Source organism: Artemia franciscana, chromosome 1 (genome assembly GCF_032884065.1).
Source record: "Artemia franciscana chromosome 1, ASM3288406v1, whole genome shotgun sequence".
NCBI lineage: Eukaryota > Metazoa > Arthropoda > Branchiopoda > Anostraca > Artemiidae > Artemia > Artemia franciscana.
This window is the reverse complement of record NC_088863.1, coordinates 34,604,599-34,624,901: the sequence shown is the minus strand read 5'-3', so window position 1 is coordinate 34,624,901 and position 20,303 is coordinate 34,604,599. Positions and strand designations below refer to the sequence as shown.

General features: G+C 36.9%; 1 long non-coding RNA gene across 1 annotated transcript in view; it reads right to left on the bottom strand.

The window, feature by feature from the left end:
- Positions 1-246: 246 nt before the first annotated feature.
- LOC136029043 (uncharacterized) overlaps positions 247-20,303 on the bottom strand; it is a 75,192-nt gene continuing 55,135 nt past the window's right edge. Inside the window, exon 3 of the long non-coding RNA XR_010617960.1 lies at positions 247-326. This is a non-coding gene — a long non-coding RNA (uncharacterized LOC136029043). The remainder of the gene's footprint in view (positions 327-20,303) is intronic.

Here is a 20,303-nt window from a genome sequence, read left to right as displayed (position 1 = left end):
TTTTCAATCTGCTGTTCCACTCTTTATAAAAAGATAACACTATTTTTTTCTTAATAATCTCAACGGAGTACAAATAATCGATTCTAAGGCATTTAAAACTAGGAATCTGAAGTTTTCCAAGAACAGAAAACACTGAAGAGTGTTGTTAGCAGACGGGTCGTCCAGTGAAAAAAAAAAAAATGCAACTAGTTCTCTATGAATTATGGCAATGACTTACCAAATGTTTGTCTATTTCTTATGGAAGCAGTTCGTTTTGCAGTAAGACTTAACAAGCTTGTGCTTGGCGTTTCTTCAAGCGTGATAGCGCTTTCGGCGTGCCGTAAACCCTGGAAGAAACACTTTCTTTTTAAAACTCATTTCTCAATAGTACAAATGAATTATTAAATATTCACAGAAAACCTCCCAATTGTTGATGTTCTATATTTATGAATCAAATTATCTCCATAACCTTTCAAAGCATTGAAAGAACGTCTAGCACCGGTTCAGCATAGTTGAGAGGTCCAATAACTATAACTCTGGGGATGAAATGCCCCCCCACAGCCCCTGGGATAAGGGGTATAGGCTATAAAATCTACCCATTGTTTACTTATTATATTTGATATTGGGAGATATGGGGAAATTTTTAAGGGGGATGCCCTCCGACCACATTTGACTCTTGAAAAGGGCTCTTTAATTTTTAGTTTCCAATCGAGTAAGTCCTCTCCGAAGTTTATAGGGCCACCCTTTCCGTACGAAGGGCCTCTGGGGAAAAAAAATCATAGATTGAGGCCTATTTACCCCTCTTTACTATAGGCAGTGCTATAGCGTTGCCTATACGTTATGGCTCTATAACGCTAACCTCTATCTTCAATAAGTGATTAGGACTTTGATCCAAAACCCAAATGATCCAAAATGAACATCCAAAACCCTTCTGGGGTATTATGGGGGAATTTTTCGGAGGAGAAGGGTTTCAGGGGGAATTTTCTGGGGTCGAACTTTCCGCGGGGGATTTTCCGGGAAATTTTCTGTGGGGAAACGCCAGCTCCCACTAAACCAAATGACAATCTCAAAATTTCGACCGGGCGTCTTTGGGAAGAAAGTAACTTGGGAGGGGGGCTGGAATCCCTCTAATCTTTTTGACCACTTTAACAGGGGACTCAAACTTTTAAATTGCGGTCGAATGAACTTTCTCGTGATCTTTTAGGATCAGGAGATCCTAAAATAATTAGCTCCATTAAACCAAAAATGTGCAGAAATAAAGTCAAATAACCCTCCAATCGTAAAACTACCACAAATCATCATCAATACTTTTAATGAAAGCCAAGACGGACATAAACTACAATAAATAACCGAGTTAAACTAAAACCGAGCAAAAATTAACATGAGTAGGGCTGACAACCTCCATGCCTTTTCAAGACTAGAGCCTAATTTACAATTTAATGAAAAAAATACATTTAAAATGTTTTCCATTTTTTTACTTTAATAAATAAAAGATTATTGAAATTTAAATGAAGATATATCAGTATATGAGCATTAAACTCACAATCCACTGTCTTTTTTTCAGTAAAGTACACATTAGGTTCTAGTTTTGAGAAGCCACTGGGGTTGTTGACCCTAACCATGTTAATTTTTTCTCGTTTTGAGCTTGACTCGGTTATTCATTGTGATATCTGTTCATTTTCGGTTTTGTTTATTTATTAACGGTGATTTGTGTTAGTTTTACGCTTGGAAGATTATTTGACTTTATTTCTGCTCGTGTTTGGCTTAATAAAGCTCTTTACTTTTCTTTGGAAAACTTATTTTGAGGGAAAAGTTTTTGAAATTAACTTCTGTTCGTTTTTTTTGTTGACATAGTCTTTTTCATGAAAAATGAAAATAATTTTTTATATCTTTTTCGTTATTGTTGTTTTTTTTTGTCATGTTTAATCCTGACACAAACAGTATTGTTTAATTTAATTTTATACCTCCTCAAGTTGACCTGAAAAATAAAGCATAATATCATCCCAAATGTTATTTCTATGCTCTTTGACAACTTGGACACACTTACACGTTTTTGATTTATTTAAATTGTAAGAGCAGAAGTAGCAACAGTAGTAGCCTAAAGATTCAACTTAATACCCCTCGTCGTTCTCGATGCATTACTGTGGTGTCTTATTGGCAACAATACGCACAATGCCTTTTGATTTATTTTTAAAGCAACATTTAGTTTTAAAGCAAAATGGGCCAATTACACTATTGTGGAGGGTTGAGATACCCGATATCCCTATGTGAGACATGGTTACTAGACCGTTCTATTATGCTGAACAAAATGACTGTCTCAAAATTTTGACAGGATTTATTTGGAAAATGAATGGGCTTGGGAGGAGGGCTGTTTGAATTCCAATCTGTATTGACTATTAATAATAATACTAGAACTTTTTAATTTAATTCCACATCTGCCTAAATATTCCTTGAAAGCTTCACGTTAATACTCTTAGCTTTGGTGGTAGCAATAGTTGTAGTAGCATTGTAGCAGTACGCGCATAGCACCTTTGATTTCTTAACATCCCCTTAAACAGACGCTGAAAGTTTAAACTTAATACCATCACCGTTCCTGAAGCATTTCTTATACGTCGTCTTAAAAACCTGTGTGGGCATATTGTGTTTCGATTTAGTTCCATACCGTTTCAATTTTTCCCAAACTTTTCACCTTAATACCCTTAGTTTTAGTAGCAGCAGTAGAAGTAGTAGTGGTAAAATTTATAGTAGTGGCCTTAGTTTTAGTGAAAATAGCAGCAATAGAAGCATTAATAACAGTAGCAGAAGTGGTCGCTAATGGTATGAGTAGAAGCATTAGCAGTAGGAAGCAAATATTTTATTTTGGTGAGTTCAACATCTCCAACAACAAGCCCTGTTAGTTTCAACTTCGCATACCAAACTGCTCCTAAGATATTGCTGTTACGCACTTCAGACAACCTGCATACAATCAGCATGTTGTGACTAAGTTCACCCCCCTTTCCCCAAAAATAAAAAAAAATCTTGAAAATTTCACCTTTGCACCCTTTTGAGTAGTTTTTAAATTACAGCCCTTGAACCGAGGACTGTTGGCAGGTCGACATGCCCAAAGACATAATTACTGGACCTTTTAACAATGATGAACAAAATAGCTTTTGAATGTTTGGGTTTGCGGAATGATAGGCTTGTGGCGGAGGGGGCTCATTGCCCTCTATTTACTTCTGACTCTCAAAAAGGGCACTAGATCTTCCGAATTTCAATTAAATGAGCCCCATCTGATCCGAAGTTTATAAAACCAAGCGTTCCATAAAAACTTATAATGCCCCGGGGCATAACTTACAACCCTTGCCCCTGGGCTCGGGAGGGTTGTGTCCAGGCTAAAGGTATTGTCATATGCTCCTTGGACTATTGTGAACAAAACGGCTGTCTCACAATTTTGATTGGATGCGTTTGGAGGAAAGAGGATGTCAGGGGGGTGGGGCTAGTTACCCTCCATCCCTTTTGACTCTTAAAAGAGAACTAGAACTTCAAATTCCCAATCAAAAGAGTCTTCTCTAAAGTTCACACAACCACCTATTCCATAAAAAACCTTATGTGCCCCCGGGGCATAACTTACAACCATTGTCCCCAGACTCTTGGGAGATGATGCAATCCCAAAGGTCTTGTTATCTGATCTTTGGACTGTTTTTGAACAAATGGCTATCTCAAAATTTCTATCCGATGCATTTGGGGAAGATAGGCCGTAAATGGGAGGGGAGGGCTGGTTGCTCTCCGATCACTTTAACTCTTAAAAAGGATAGTAGAAGTTCTGATTTGGAATCCAATGAGCCCCCTCCAAAGTTTATACGAACACTATGTCCATAAAGACATTATATGCCCCCAGGGCGCAAATTACAACCCTTGCCCCGAGGGGTGTGGGGAGAAGGGGTTATCATCTTCAAAGACATAATTACTGGACATATCACCTACGCTGCGCAAAAATGACTATCTTAAAATTTTGATGGGATTTATTTGTGGAAATGATGGGCATGGGGGAGAAGGGCTTGCTGCTCTCCAATCACTTTCGAATAATAAAAAGGGCACTAGACACTGCAACTTTCGATTAGAGCTCCCTTTTAAGTTTCTACGACAACTTCTCTGTGCGAAGTGCCCTGGTCTAAAACCAAAAAAATAAAATAAATAAGATAAAACAAAAATAAATAGCACATTGTGCCCACATCGATTTTTAATTAGGCAGTACTATTGCGCTACCTAAGATTAGACCAATTTTTCTAAGCTAGTAGCTTTTAATGGGCAAGTTAAAAATTGATAAATTGTGAGTATCTGGAATCACCGTAAAAAGCAGACGGTTTTAACAAAATATTGTTATGATTTTCCTCGTTTAATGTTCCAGTTTATATTAACAAGGGTAGCTCTTTACTTACTATTCATGGCCATGAACAGTTTGATATGCAGTGAAAGTCCTTAAAATCATTCCTATACACTTTCCTTCCAAAAACTGTGTGCGCTCACCACTTCAAAAATGGAAGAGAAAAAAACAGCTAGCCTTTTCAAATTTCTTCCTCAGTAATGTAAGTTCCAGGTCCATTCTACCGTATTGTTACAACCACATTGGTCCCCATTTTTGTTGTTTAGCGTTTTCAAACGTCCTACTATATTCACCAATCCACATTTTTCAGTGTAAGACATCAAAAAGCTATGTCTCCCTTGCGAGAGAGCATACACCTGACACATTTTTCTTTCTCTCTCGCTTGCTCTCTTCCCATCTATTCATTTTCCCTTCTTTTTTTTTGGGGGGGGGGTCCATTGTTCCCTATGTTCACTCCCAGCTAGACACGAAATTTCGTTTTCATGTTCATCGCTTGATTCTTCAAAATGTTTATTTTTTTTAGATATATTCAAATTTTTCTTGTGTATAGCTAGAACCAGGTGTAAATACATAAAATCCGACGTTTCCTCTTCTCGTAAATATGTCTTTGGCAAAGAATAATCTGTGTACCCTCATCATTAAGCCTTACTGATAAAAACATCCTAATATAGCCTCAATATAAGAAAATATCAAAATGTACCCTCATGCGCTTCCTCTGTGGCATTATCTGCTTTCCTACCATAAACATCTAAACGACGATCGTCATCTTAGTAAGAGATTTATCAGTAAAACGGATTTCAATTTTATAAACAGCTTTCTGTTAGCCCTTCTCTCGTATCCCTCTTATTTCCCTCTTATTTCCACTTCTTTTTCTTTTTTCTTCTCTTCTACTATTTTTCCTCCAAAGTGGTGATAAATCTCAATGTAATCTATATTTGATAAAAGTTCTTTTAGCTTGCACTACTTTATAGTTCGAAGGGGATTGTTTGACACGTGCTCAAGAACCATTGATTTTTATCTTTTATATTTCTCTTCGGGGACTGATTTGTTTTTTCTTGGGAAGTTGATCGCTCATTATTGTTCCTATTACGCCTACAAGAGTGATGTATATTGATGCATTGCTTTCAGGCTATAAGACATAAATACAATAAAAAACGGATCGTATAGCACCACTCACCAAAACAGTAAACACTGTAAGACAAAGATGGCTAGCAAATAATGGTTTTTCGTACCAAAATCTAGATCGTTCGGACTTTCTGGTGTTGGAAAGAGCTCGTATTGATCATGTTCACTCGCGACCAAATATCAGATCGAAATCAAAAATAAGAAAACATTTGATTTTGTTTTGAATGCATTCGTTACCGGCCGAAAAACACTCCATGAGTTTAGAGTTTTTGCTCCAGTGTGAAGTATGCCCTTAAGTAAATTTTAGTACTCACTTGGTTAAATTTGATTGGACGCAAACCAAATTATTTAGGCCTATACAGAGACCACTTTGTGGCGCAGGGTTAATAATGTATCCAGGGTAAGACTAGAGCTGCAGTTAAACCTAAAATGAGATACTACTGCCCATTTGGAGCACCAGCCCCAACCAAGCACTTCTCTTCATTTAGGTCCCTTACTGGAAATACTACGTAGGTAGACCTTCCTTTTCTTCTGAGTAAATGTCCTCTCAATGTGCTTACTTCACTTTTCTGCAAAACAGTTACGGATAGGACAAAACCAACATATTACGTGTTGGGTACTTGATGTTTAAGTCTAATATAAAGTATGTAACAACTTCAGCAAAAATGACCAGCATATAATGGTAAGGCTACATAATTTTCCTGTCAGGATATGGTGTGTTTTTTTTTTTTCATTCTCCCAGCTTTTATGTGCTGGTTCATTTTAGCCGGCTCAATTGTGATTTTGAAGAGCCATCTAATTGTACGACTAGCTGCTTTATACTTTAAAATAGATGGCAAACTGTGGTTCTTTCAACTTCTGGCTACCATTTTAATATCTATTTCATACTAAAAACAAAATATTTTGTTTACGATTTATCAATTTTCTGTTACATTTGGTAAGGGGAAAATGAGACGAGTTAATTAGAAGGGGGAAATTTACTTACATAAAGGAGTGTTTATTTGCGTGGTGTTATCAGTTGGGGTCGTAAATTGGGAATAGTGGTGCGCAGCTTCTAAAACTCAAGTTACACACCAATAAGTGTGGCTAGTGCAATTTTACAAGCATCTGGCTTCAACTTGCAAGCAATTTCTTGAAGTTAAAATTCGAATTTATAAGCTTTTACATACAAAGCCTGTAATGACCTTTGTTATATTGTTTTTGAAGCTATTGGCTATCCTTTATTAACTTCCTTCATTTTTTTTTTTAGCATAGCCAAAAAGGATTTAAGGTTTAATCGGAAATGATTGTTTTTTTTTTCTTTTGTTTTTTCCGCTCTTTTGTTTTTTGTGATGGAGGTTCAATGTGGTTTACGAAATACTCATCGTCATGCTTATGGCCAGCATTCTACCAAGGCTGTTATTACATTCATATCTCTTGTTAGGAAGAAAGCTAATTTAATCAATCAACAGTATATTCTCCATCAATCTAAAAAGAGCCATATATTATCAAATCAATACAGCTTTTATTTCATTTAAACACGCGAAATGAACGTCAGTTTACACAAAATATTGGTTTTAATATTTTTAATCACGTTATTGATGGTTTTAAAACTAAACGTTACAGGTTGAATCAAGGCATAACCCAAAATCAATCCGACCTTTCGTCCCTTAGTTCTATGACCTTAGTTCTGCCATAGGAATGATGTATGGATGGATGGATGATAGACTTTCTAGCGACAAGTGAAATGACATCATTTTTATACAATCCTATAAAGAGCTTATGCCAGATTTGCCTCTCACCCATACTACCTGTCTTGGCTTTTTCTGCAATTAACTATGGCTGGATGTCCGCAACTTCTTGATTTTAATTCGAAATCAACGGAATTTACAGCTGAGGCGTGAAACTAGGAGGGGATTTAAGGATGCTGGGGGCTTTTTCACAGTTAGGAAACATTTGAAGAAGCGGGAACATAGACTAGGTGGAGGTATTGCCTTGTTCACACGGAAAGACATCCCCTACAAATTATTACCGAAATTATTTGATCCAGTTCATGAAGTAATCTGGGCTATTTGCAAAGCAAAATCTCTCACCCGTCGTTTTTCTTGCATTATAGTCGCTTAGTGACTATAATGCATTATACTCACTTGCATTATAGTTTCTTGCATTATAGTTTCTTGCATTATAGTCGGAAAGTGCCAGAAACGGGGTGACTTGGTTTTTTATTTCAAAACGACTATTGATCATCTGAGAAGTACATACTGTAGCCCAGCTTGTATTATAGGAGGAGACTTTAACCAAACCAAGAAGAGTTGGTTATCATCTTGTTTGTATTTAAACAAGTAGTGCACATACCCACCCACTCTTCGGGGAGCATGTTGGACCTTATACTCTCAAACTGTGATGATTTTTACTCCTCTCCCTTTTCTCTTGGTCCCGTTGGCATCCTTAGACCACAACGCGATTCTGTGGAAAGCAAGAGAGTCCTTACCAAAACCCAAACTATCCTGTGTCACTGCACGTCCTTGTATGGATTCGGTCATTTGTGAATCCGGTCGATGGATCGACACGTATAACTTCCCTGAAGTGCACAGTAACGAGCCCTTAGATACTACGATATCCGATTTCAACGCCACTTTATACTGTAAATACCTAGAGATCTTTACAACAAAATCATTTGTTGTTAGTGAATACGACAAACCATGGATTTCTCTAGATATTAAATCACTAATAAAAGAGAGGTATCGTCTCTACTCCTGTGGTGATATAATCAACGGCAAGAAATTTCGAAATCAAATAGTCTCTTTGGTAAAGAACGCTAAAGCTCGCTACGGTCGTGAAACCATACCCTATCAGGTACTTACTTCAGACCCCAAAAAGTGGCATAACGCTGTGAAAAAAGTTACCGGCCAAGCTTCTGACAGTTGTGTAAACATCAGCAATGATGATGGGTCTTTAATCAGTGCAGAAGAAGTGAGCGAATTCTTCACCAAGATCTGGACTACCTATCCGCCCATTACGGCTGATGAAAAGTCAACCATACTTGAAAAATGTGAGCCTGAGAGCGACATAATTATCAGTGAGTTTGACGTTTACACGGAGTTACGGAAGATTAAACCGGATACATCTTCATACTCTGGTGAATTACCTGTCAAATTGCTACGTGAATATGCAGCTTTCATAGCATTACCACTCTCCATCATCATAAACGAGTGTTTTGCTTCCAGCTATTTCCCGTCACAGTGGAAACGGGCCTGTACTAGTTATCCCTAAAAAGTGCCCCTCCCCAGTGCATGCGGCAATCTCCGCCCGATCTCACTTACACCTTGTTTGGCGAAAGTAACGGAGGCACTCGTACTCAAGTTTCTTCTGAAATAAATTCATGGGCGTATTGATAAATTCCAGTACGGTGGGCTCCCTAAGTGTATACGGATGTTTGACTGCGAACTCCAATGGTTTGAAAAAGGTAGCTGTTTCGTCGACATTTGCGTAGTGGATTTTAGAAAGGCCTTTGACCTAATCCACCACCTGACTGCAGGCATGAGTCTGCAGGAAATGGGTGCCAAACGACGCACCCCTGGCCTTGTACTTGACTTCTTAACTGGCCGAAAACAAACAGTCTTTGCACTCCACGAAAAGGATTAAGATTCATCATGGTCAGATACTTCTTGCAGGGCCCCAAAAGACACGAAATTAGCTGTAATATTTTCCTGGCTGCAATTAACTCCCTGCCTAGTTATCACGAAGACCGTTACAAGTTTGTAGATGATATGTCCATAGTCCTCGCTCACCTAGTCGAAAACACTATCATAACAAAGCAGTTTTCAGACCAGTTATTTGATCAGCAAAAGACCGAATGCTCAGGTCATGACCTTACCATCAACGTAGCCAAGTCGAGGATAATTCGTTTCAACCCTCTGAAGCGGAATATAGATATGCCTCTAGTCCCTTTCCCGGTTGTGAATGAAATTAAAATCTTAGGAGTAATTTTCACTAGTGACTGTCACTAGTGATTTTCACTCCATAAGGCTAATGCAAGCCTTCAGACACTTACCAAAATGAAGCGTTTTGGGTGAGATACTGAAAATCTTTTCCGTACCTACATGTGTTATGTTCGCCCGTTACTCGAGTACGTGTGCCCGGTGCGGGGTCCATCTGCTATCCGCACGACAAACCTATTGCACGACATAGAGTCCGTCCAGAAAAGAGCAACAAGGATTATACTCCGAAACCGCGACATACCCTATGACCAAGTGCTCGTGAAACTGAATTTATCTCCACATAAAGTCCGGCTTGAACACCTGATTCTGTAATTTCGAAAATCCATCCTAGCCAATAAGAGCTACCATCCACTACTACTCGAACCAGCCCCCCTTCTAATAGTCGAACTCGGTTACAAAATAAACTCCTAGCCCCTAAAGTACGATCTAATCGTTACACCAACTCGTTTGTGCCTTTCTTCACATCGATTTTGAATGCTGAGCCGTAGTGTGTGATTTTTGTTTAAATGTAAGATTTTATAAAAAAAAAACTGAATTTAGCTATGCTACGATAGTTTTTAAATGTACCAATCTCTCTCCCTCTCTCTCTCTCTCTCTCTCTCTCTCTCTCTCTCTCTCTCTCTCTCTCTCTCCCTCTCTCACTGTTTCCTCTCGTCACCATTGCTGTATCCCTTCATGCATTGATGTTTAACTTGAATATTAAAACATCTTTCATGGGATTTATTGATTTTCTCATAGCTAAATAATCAGGGAGCAAAAAAGTTATTCCATTGGAAGGACATTTGTAAAGGAAAAGGAAGGTTTCACTGCATGGTATTTCCAGTTAGATTTGTATATTGGGTAATGTCTCCATTCTGAAGGTGGTAGGTACAGAGAGCCGTGTTATATATTGTTTTCTTTGAAGCTTAACCTACATTTGGTTTCTTCTATCTTATCACCCCCAACACCAGGATTTAGCATTTATTACCCTAAACACATTTTAATATTTTGGCTCAGATCTTGACAAGGTGCAACATTTCCATTTTTAAAACATTTGTGAATATAATTTGCAAAATATGTGCTCAATATTTTTTGCGCATTTGTATGTAAATCTTAGCCACAGATTTGTAACCAACAAACTCAGGAACCCCTAGATGTCAATTTTGGTGGGATTTATCATTATATTTAAAAGTCATCCTACGATATTAAGAATTTTTATTGATGAAAATGCAATCGTTTAGCACTATTCCCTAAATAATCCCTGAATGATTGTTAGTAAAAAGAATTCAAATATTTTTATATATGTAAAGCAGGGGCTGGGGCTGGTGCGGCAACAGGCGAAGGCTACTTCAAGACTTCCAATCAGTAAGATCCAAAATTTTTGCAGGATACTGACTGGAGCAATAAGTCACATACCCTAAATTTCTGAAACATGTGCTCCATGTGATTTGATTTTAGACTTGTTGTATAGTAAAAGATTTATCGCCACAAATTTGAAGTCTAAGATTTGTAACCACCAATTTTGGCTAAATTCAAGTACTATTTGTGACATATGTACTTAACATTAACTGATGGGAAATTCTACATTCGAAGATGAACCTCGTGTCTTTAATTATCTAGCTTGGAAGCTTTTAAGTACCAACTTAAATTGGAAATCAGAGACCACTCGTGAAAAGTGCACTTGATTTTTTTTTTGGACTTGCGTATTTCAATATTAGACCAGTTTTGTAATTCGTAAGATCAGACACTCTTAAATAACAATTTTTTTGGAAAAAAAAGCATCGTTTGTGAAACATTTATTGTACGTCTATTGATTTTGGACTTTTAATTTTATCTTTAGAACATCTAATGCGTAAACAATCAGAATTTGCACTACATTAAAATATCCAAAAAAGGAGCAAAACTCACAAAAAGATAATAAATGACATTTAATTCTAAGAGAAATCATAACGAACAACGATGCCAAACATTAAACGATCACACATTTCTGCATATTACTGCGGTGGCTGCTGTTTGAATATTCAAGCTGTTTGAATATTCAATTTCATTTTATCTCACCTGAACTAAGTAAATAGCTTCAATCGAAAGTCCTATGAATAAAGCTGCGTATCAACCCATAAGACAATTCTGGGAAATTAAAGCATATTTAATTCTTTCAATTCGATTTCATGAAGGGATAACAACATTGCTGTTGTATTTGTGTAAGTGTGGTTGCAGAAGCTATGACCCTTTGCTTGTCGGTTTGACCCAGTTTGCACACTAAACTACTATATCAGAATAAAGTCCTTGCCCCTTAGCCAGTTTCAGGTCTTAAACCCATCCTCTCAGATGCTTTGCATTGGTAACGTGATTGTGAAAATGGTTTTTTGTATACTTGGAGATGTTTTTAAGTCTGCTAAGTTTCTGCAAAGAAAATCCGGCTTTTAATAATTTTTTTTTAATTCCAATCATTTCGTAAACAAATCTTTTAAGTTTTACATTCCTGATAGGTGGTGTTGGTAACGAGTAATGAGCTTCTGAATTCTAGCAATTTGTGTCTAAATTGTATTTGCTCTTGTTAGATTTTTTTGCTATTTGTAAATAGAGCCCTATCATTTCTCTTACGCTCATAAAGAGGAAAAGTGTGACGGTCGCACAGATATTCATCGTCATGCTTGTCAGAGCAGGCGCCCTTCTCACGGTGTTCCAGCCGCCTTTGGGTTGATCTGTGTCTCAATTTTCATCGGTCACTTAGGATTTGGCAGTTATAATATTTCATTTTCTGAAACGACCTTGTTTATGCAAGCACAGTTTAATGGTTCACAGCTGGAAGTATCTGGAACAATTCTATAACCGCTAATTTAACCTTGCCTGCCCAATTTACATTCTCAATGACAGTTGAACATCATTTTATGATTAGTTGCTAACTAGCTGCCCCCATCCCTAAAAAAAGGTTTTAGTTAGTTTATTACTGTAATGGAATGAGACTAAAGAACGCTAATCAATTAAAGAACATACTAAGATGTTAAGTGAGCAGAAAAAAAAAATCTATTTATTCACTTGAACCAGAATGGAGATAAGCTCTAGTGATATGCTATGGTAAGACTAAATCAGGCTGTGTCCATATGAAATGAGGCTCCATTAATAAATGAGAATGTATGAGTTGTCTTCGTTTTTAGTTCCAAATAGTACGGGGTTTCCAAAGCTAGCTAACAGTTAAATATAAGCTAAAAGCGTGTGAAAAATGTAATTTTAAAGTGGATAATATTTTCGGGAGCCATGGAGGACATGCTCTCGTGGATGACCGGAATGAAATTACCGACAGGGACATGCTAGAAATTGACCTAGGAGAGTTAATAATGCTTAGCCATGAAAATAAAAGGTATATGAGAACAAATGACGTATTTTACCTGAAAACAACTCACGTAAATTTTTATTTTAATCTGTAAACATTAATATTTCGTTAAAATTAAAGACAATTTAAATGTCAAAGATAAATTATTATAACAATCTATTAAAAATAGCCGATTTTAACATGGTTTACCTATTACTCTGACAATTAAAGATACATATTGTTGTCCAGGAATCGGTTCCCCCACTGCCAGAAGCTTGGGCGACAGGCTTGCTGCCTGTCCCTATAAAAAGTCCGAGCGAAATAAACGTCGATTCGACGTTTTTTGCATCATTAATGGCACTAAAGGGTATTTATCCTTTATTTCTTGAGTGTGTCGAAAGGCAAGTTTTTCTTTTATATTTTTTGGGATCTTGAAGACAGTTTGGCAGAGATTCTTGCCAAAAGATCTGTTGTGTTTGATATTTCTCATTTACTGATTGAAAAATACCTTCATTGTTATCTGTTTCTTCATTTCTTTTCTTCTTTGTTTTTCTTTCATGATTGTCACAATGGGTACAAAAAAGTCTGCTATTTACTTTCCCATAACATTTCCCCTTATTAAATCTTACCAAGCCTTCCCCTATTTTGACGATTACAAATCAAACTTCATAGGTATAGGATCTGCGGTTCGACGTTAGTTAATAAACTAAAAGACCAAATCTATCGATCTCGACTAAGAAAATGTGTGACACATCTGCCTCAAAACACTTGTGATATCCTGTGGGACAGCTTCAAAACGGGGGAAGGGTGGCTCCAAAGTAGTAATTATTTCACTAGCAGCTAAAGCAATTGATTTGCGATGACAGCTGCTAGAAATGTCACAAAAGGAATAAAGAATCAGACACGTGGAGGGTAAGTATGCTAGTAGCATCAATCTCTGGTAGATCTTTTTAAAATATTGAACTTTATCATGGGTTTCAATCAAAATATTTAAGCCAATATTCATCATTTATTGAATTGTTTATTAGCAAAAAATGTCAAGATAAAATCGTTGATTTCCAAATGTATTGCGTAAGAGAAGGATGTGGCTGATGTACTTCTTGTTGCATTGATCTGGGAATGTCCGTAAAATTAACTGGGAAGCATTTTGGGAGGGGGAATTCATAAAAAAGGGAAAGCATGAGAAAAGTATCAGATATTTTGGTTTAACTCTAAAGTCTCTAGCTTGCAAAAAAAAACAAACAAACAAAAAACAAATGAGCTAAGATTTTGTAGGGTTTGGTGAAGACACGGCTTGAAACCCACTGTTGACAATTTTGGCATTTTTTGCTTCCACTTCCCAAGTTTAGGTTTAATGTCTTTATGATTAAGTGAACTAAATGCTAACCATCAGCTTATAGAGTCTGATCTAAAATTGCTTTTTATCAATATTTTTATTGCTAAACATTTTTCATTCTATTTCCTTTCATTAAAACACCTAATAAAACAAAATACTCGGTTGGCATCGATTATTTTTTTCAGTCAAGCAAAAAATTATACTTTTACGGTTAAAGTAGGCTACAGAGTTAGTCCTAATAAACAAAGATTATCACTTTGATTTATAGGTGATAGAAAAAAAGCATATTTACATAATAAATTAAAAGAAGAACAGAAATTAAATAAAAAATAAGTTTTATTTATACAGTTACAGAGCGAACTCAAAGCGTAATGCTAGGGAAAGTTACCGTGAATGTAAGATGGAAGGGGAAGATGGTGAGGTCTGCCATCCCCGTCAATCCCCTTGTAACGTTTCAGTTGTTGCTTGCTCTGTCTGAAAGGTTTTCTTGTCTGAAGTACCTTTAAGGAGTATTTTTTTTTTTTAATTCAATTTATATAACAAGGAGTCTAAGTCTATGTCGGAGCAAAACAAATTTAATATTTACACAGCTCCTTATTCGAAGTAAGCAAGCAATAGCTTAAGTGAAGAGAGTTTTCTAAAAGTCATTCAATCCTGTTCACAAAAAAGTATTGGGTGTCGTCCACTAAGCATACATTAGAAGGTTTTCCAGTCTGAAGTATCTTTACTTATACGGACTACGTGACATTCCAGGAACGAATGCCCAACCGTGCGTCATTACCTCCTCCGCAACTGGGAAGCTCAACTGTATGTTATTGATTCCACTGAGCCCTCCCAATCTTCCAGGTCCATTGATTTGACATAGTCATCCCTGAAGAAAAAAAATCCCCAGAAAAACACATAAAGACGCATCCGTGATCTTTCTTCAGGGAAAAATGCAAAACTCCACATTTTTGTAGATAGGAGTTTGTAACCCCCACTGTAGGGGTCTCTAATATGCTGAAGCAAATGGTATGATTCTCTTAAGTCGCCTTGCCATTTTGGAGGTGTTTTCCCTATTTTTCGAAAAACCCACGAATTTTCTTAGGCTTCTGGCGTTTGATGAGCAACATTATGCTTATTTAACTTCATACATTTGAAATCAGCACACAAAATCAATCCCTTTGTGCATTAATTGTTTTCGATTTTTTTTTATGTTTTGGCTTCTATTCGCCCTAGTTGCTCCTCACTTACAGCTCGTTACCACGAGCTGTTACCACGAGTTCTTCATCATATAGTCTCCATGTATTTTGGAATATAGGTAGAATTCTCATAGTCCCTTCTTTTCTTCATTCTTTTGGTTGTTTTTTTTTTAAATTTCCCATTGGCTACTTAATTTCACACGCGGGAAAATTTTCGAGGTTGTGTGGGGGGTTGGAAACGCCGGACTCCGTTTCGGGTGACAGAAGACAACGGTAGAAACATGCGATCTGCTTTTGACCTTAGGGTGAGACAGACTCCACTAATGCGGTCAGATACACCCCCCCCCCAAAGTGGGACATGTGTTTTACGGTGGTTTGGGACTACATTTCTGCTCTTTCTTCTTGCCGTCTACCTCCAAAACACTTTGTTTCGACAGCTTTATGTTGATGCGATGTTGTTCTTGAGTATGATCAAACTCTTTGAAATAGTTCAGCTTTGAATAGGTTAACACAGGTGCGACAAAGTTTTCAAATTAAGAATAAAATTTTTATTATAAAACCCTTCTAAATTCCTTCTTTTTCAGATCTCTTATGAATCTCTGCAGACCCTGGTTATTTCAGTGAATATCTTACAGTCTCTGAAATAGTGTTCTCAGAAACTTTGTAAACTTAGTCCTTTCAGATTTGTCCTTGTTTCTTTAAAAAAAAAACTAGACTTTTGCTTACAAGCAAAAAGTGACAAAATTTAAAGTGATACTTGTTAACTAACCGAACCACACCCAAGAAGTGAAATTCGGTCGGTTAATCCTAATGAAATATAACCTCCATATATCCTTTAGTTTAAATAATAATGTAATTTGGGCATTACTTTTGCATATTATGAGGGGAAGGGAGGAGGTGAGTTAAAGTAATTTGATAGACCTTTTAACATAACATAACCTAACCCCCATATCCCCTAATGTGCAAATATACAGCCCAAATTATCCAAGTCCAATGCATTCTATCACCCATCACTTGTTCTTTTGGCAATGAAACCGTTTTTTGAGATCTAACCTAAGCTCTATTCTTGAGTGTGTTTCATTTAATTAACAAGTTGCCCTAAAGCATACAGAGTTGTTACATGTGAACCTAGCATGACCGTAAAAGAAAATCCACTAAGCGTACTTGAACTTGTCGTTGTCTTAAAACACGAAGAAATTGGAAATTTGAAGATACATGTTTTAATTTATGACAAAAACTTAGATATTCCATTGATATATATACACAAATATTAACCCGTTTACAATTCAAATGTCTTATTTGGCTATAAGCAAAGAAGCACACTCGAAAAATTCTGCCGACAAAGGTCTCCCTCAGTTTTCTATGGCCAATTTGGGGTCCCACGTATTCTTACGCATAACTCCCAATCCAGAAAATTCCCCTGGAAAATTCGTCTCAGAAAATAACCTCCGAAAAACCCATCGTTCCCCAAAAATTACACCCCCGCGGAAAATTCCACTGGAAAATTTCTTTTGGAAATCCCCGCCCAAAACCTAATTCTCCTCTGGAAATTTCTCCCCACATGAATTTCATATCTGAAAGCAGCGCAAAAAGTGCAAGGAGGAGGAGCATAAGATCCTACAAAGAACTGTATATCTAGTCTATTGCGCTTTTGACTAGATAGCACCATCATAATGGGCCATATGGCACCAAAAAATGCACTTTGGGTACCATTTCCGGACTAGAAAGGTTGGGAAGAATGAAATGGGTGCTATTATAATCTCAAACGTTCAAGACCCTAATTCGAAGGTTCACAAATACTCCCTATTTCCCGTTTTCCCTCCCAGCCCCCTTATTATTCATTTGGCCTTGTCTTCATTGTGGTCTTTTTAGGCATTGCTGTCCGTGCCTTTTTAGTTCTTTAGGCAACCCCATTCTCCTTTGATGCTTTTTAAGGCTCAAAAATGCAAATCAGGCTTATTTAAATTGCTTTTTTTCAGAAACGTTAGTTTTCGATTAACAAAAAGGGCCACAATGAAGACAGGGCCTTATAAATACTAACTAACTAGCAGAAACTAGACGGCTACTGTAACAAAAGAGAGTCCATGTAAAAATCTGAGTAATGTCAACAAGGATGCTGCAAGGTGACATCTCCCTTCTTATTGCGCTAAAGTGTTTCTGGTGTTTATTTTAACGTCTTATTTAACTAAAGTGATTTGCTTCATAATGTATTGGTCTATTGATAAGGAGTAGTAGTAGATCTTTGTTTGGGGGGGATATCCTACCAAAAGAATGTTACGATGTAACCTGACGCCTAAAAAAATATTGCAAAAAAGAAATACAAATAGGTTTTTAGGCTATAAATTACAAATTGCTTCATCCTGTCAATTAAATAGTGAAAATAAGTTAATAATTATATAAGTAAGCATAAGAATAAGTAATCTTCTTTTAACATACAACTTTAAGTGGTTCAAGAACCACATGGCTGCACTTTTCCAGCCCCTAAGTGGAAAAGGGTTGGGGTCAGGAGCGTAATTTTCTATAGAGAAAAGGGGGCAACTGCCCCTCCCAGACCTCAGTTTCTCCTCAGACCCCAGTTTGCAACCCCCTAGCAGAAATTTAGCTTCTCCAAAAATGTTGCCAAAACTAGGATAAGCCTGCGTGATTCAAGCATCCACTAAAACAGGTAAGTTTTCTTTACCTTTTTTCTTCTATATGGCTTGTTTTTCAGTTTTCTCTGTCATTTTCACTTGATCTGGGAAAATCGGCTCCAGCTTTGACTCCCCCTCCCACAGGATTTTGACAAAATTTAAGCCATGCGCTGGGGTATGGATTTAGAGATCTACTAAGAATGTTGTCGTAAACCATGAGCTGGATGACCTCTATTCCCTTTTTAATCAAAATGCTTGACAAAATATCTCCCCAGGATATACTTTAAAAATGAGCGCATCACATTTACGAAAAAAAGTGAAATTATCTGAAAAATAATCGTAAAGTCGGGACAAAAACTGTGATTGAAAAAAAAGAAGCAGGAACCGAACGCAAGACCCTCTAATTTAAAATCCAACGACGTAGTAACGGAGCCACACCTCTAATGATCTATTCTAATATATTGTTATTTGAAACTCATTTGCGGAGCTTATAAAGGGGGCTTGGAGAAGGAAAATACGGGAGATGTTCTTGCAAACCTCCAGTTAAGGGTTTTGGGCCATAATTATCACAATGATATTGTTTCATACTTACAAGCTTTTCTACTTAAGAAGTGACACCAAAAGTGTTGTTTTTAGTGCTATATTACACTTACAGATGGTAGAATTGTTACATATCACGTAGATATGAACAATAGCTTCCAAACGAGCCATTAAACGTCACTCTAAAAGTTCTGGTAGCCCATTATTCCTAGATTTTCCACTTGAGACATGACACCTGTCTTCCAAATGACACTTTTAGTGTCATTTGGAACTTGCTGATTATGGGATTTATAGGAAGGATATAGATATGGCAATATTTTTTATATGAGTTATCTAAAAATCTGTCTAAGATGTTCTGGTAGCCTGCTAGACCCAACCCTTGAGAAATGCCACAAAAGTGCTATTTTCAGTGCCGTACGGCACTTACAGGTGGCAGAAATCATAGAAATCATATTAGGTAGGAAAAACAGCTTTTTAATGAGTTACTAAGCATCTCTCTGTGATGTTCTAGTAAACCGCTAGCTCTAAAAAAAGGAGACAGATCAGTGCTACCCATGCAAAAAAGTGCTTGTTGTTCAAGGTGGGGGAAGGTGGGGGACGTTTCCGACTATGCTGATTCCGATTGTACACTTTTCATTTTGATTTGACAACATTTTCAAGGGGTTTCAGGTTTTTTTCCGAATCACCATAACTTTCGTTTCGCAATAAACTTTTATTTTTAAGACGAACCGAAAATAACAGTTACCATTCCTGAATCAGTATCAGATGTTTGATTTTTTTCACCAGGAATTTTTTCTAGATATGTTGTTTAACTTTTGGTTACTATAGGCTGTGTTTCACTGTTTACTAGGTTGTAGCTACTACTGCAACCATGACACACGCACCAAGTATAAAAAGAAGCGTAATACATGGAGAAGAAATAATGACAGATAGATGGTTTTAATACAAGATCTAGACAATGAACAGCAGACACGGAACACAATTATAAAATAGTATTACAATTGAAATTTTTCATGAAGAAGCTCCCTAAACGCAAAAAAACAACAAAAATATGTATTTATACTTTCTGTCACTAATAAGCATCTAAATACATTCACAGAAGTAAAATTTTAGGTGGGGGATGAGTATTTACCCGTATTTACCCTAAACGGGCAGAGTATGACCCATCAGAAGTCATTTTTATGCCCAAATATTGATATTTTTGCTTACTTTAATTTCTTTTTTACATATTCATCTTCATAAAAAGGGGCTAATCTGCAGACACACTTATTCCTTTAGAGACAACTTCCTCTAGACAACTTTGGTACCCTTGTCAGTGACGGACGCTGCAAGCTAGTATCTCCATACCTGCTACATAATAATGTCATTCCGGAAATTACAATTACCCTTCCACTCTAAGAAAACACGAACTACAATTTTCGGGTAACTCTTTAGAGCGTGAAAGTTAGTTTATTTTCTTCTCTGCAGGGACTTTCCACGGCGTAGAACCTAAGCTATTTACATGTGGAACTTCCGTATGACTTAGTCAACGTCCTTAAATCTTTTAATGCAAATTCAGGAAAAAAGAAAAAGGGAGGAAGTATAGACTTCTCGCATTTGTGTCTCAACTTCTATTATGCAGATCTCTTTACTTGGATTTACTCCACTACTTCAGGTCGTTTTAATGGAACAATAAATAATAGCGGCCTTGTTCTTAGCTGTCACAGTAAATAACCGAAACCTAACTGGAAGCGAGATGTTACATTTGTGAAAATAAGCTTTGAGTAAGTAACTTTAAAATACGCTTATAAGTAAGTTTGACGTTATAAAGAGGAAGGCATAAGATAGAAAACCCTCTATGAAAATATGAGTACAGACTATCTATATGTTGAAATGTT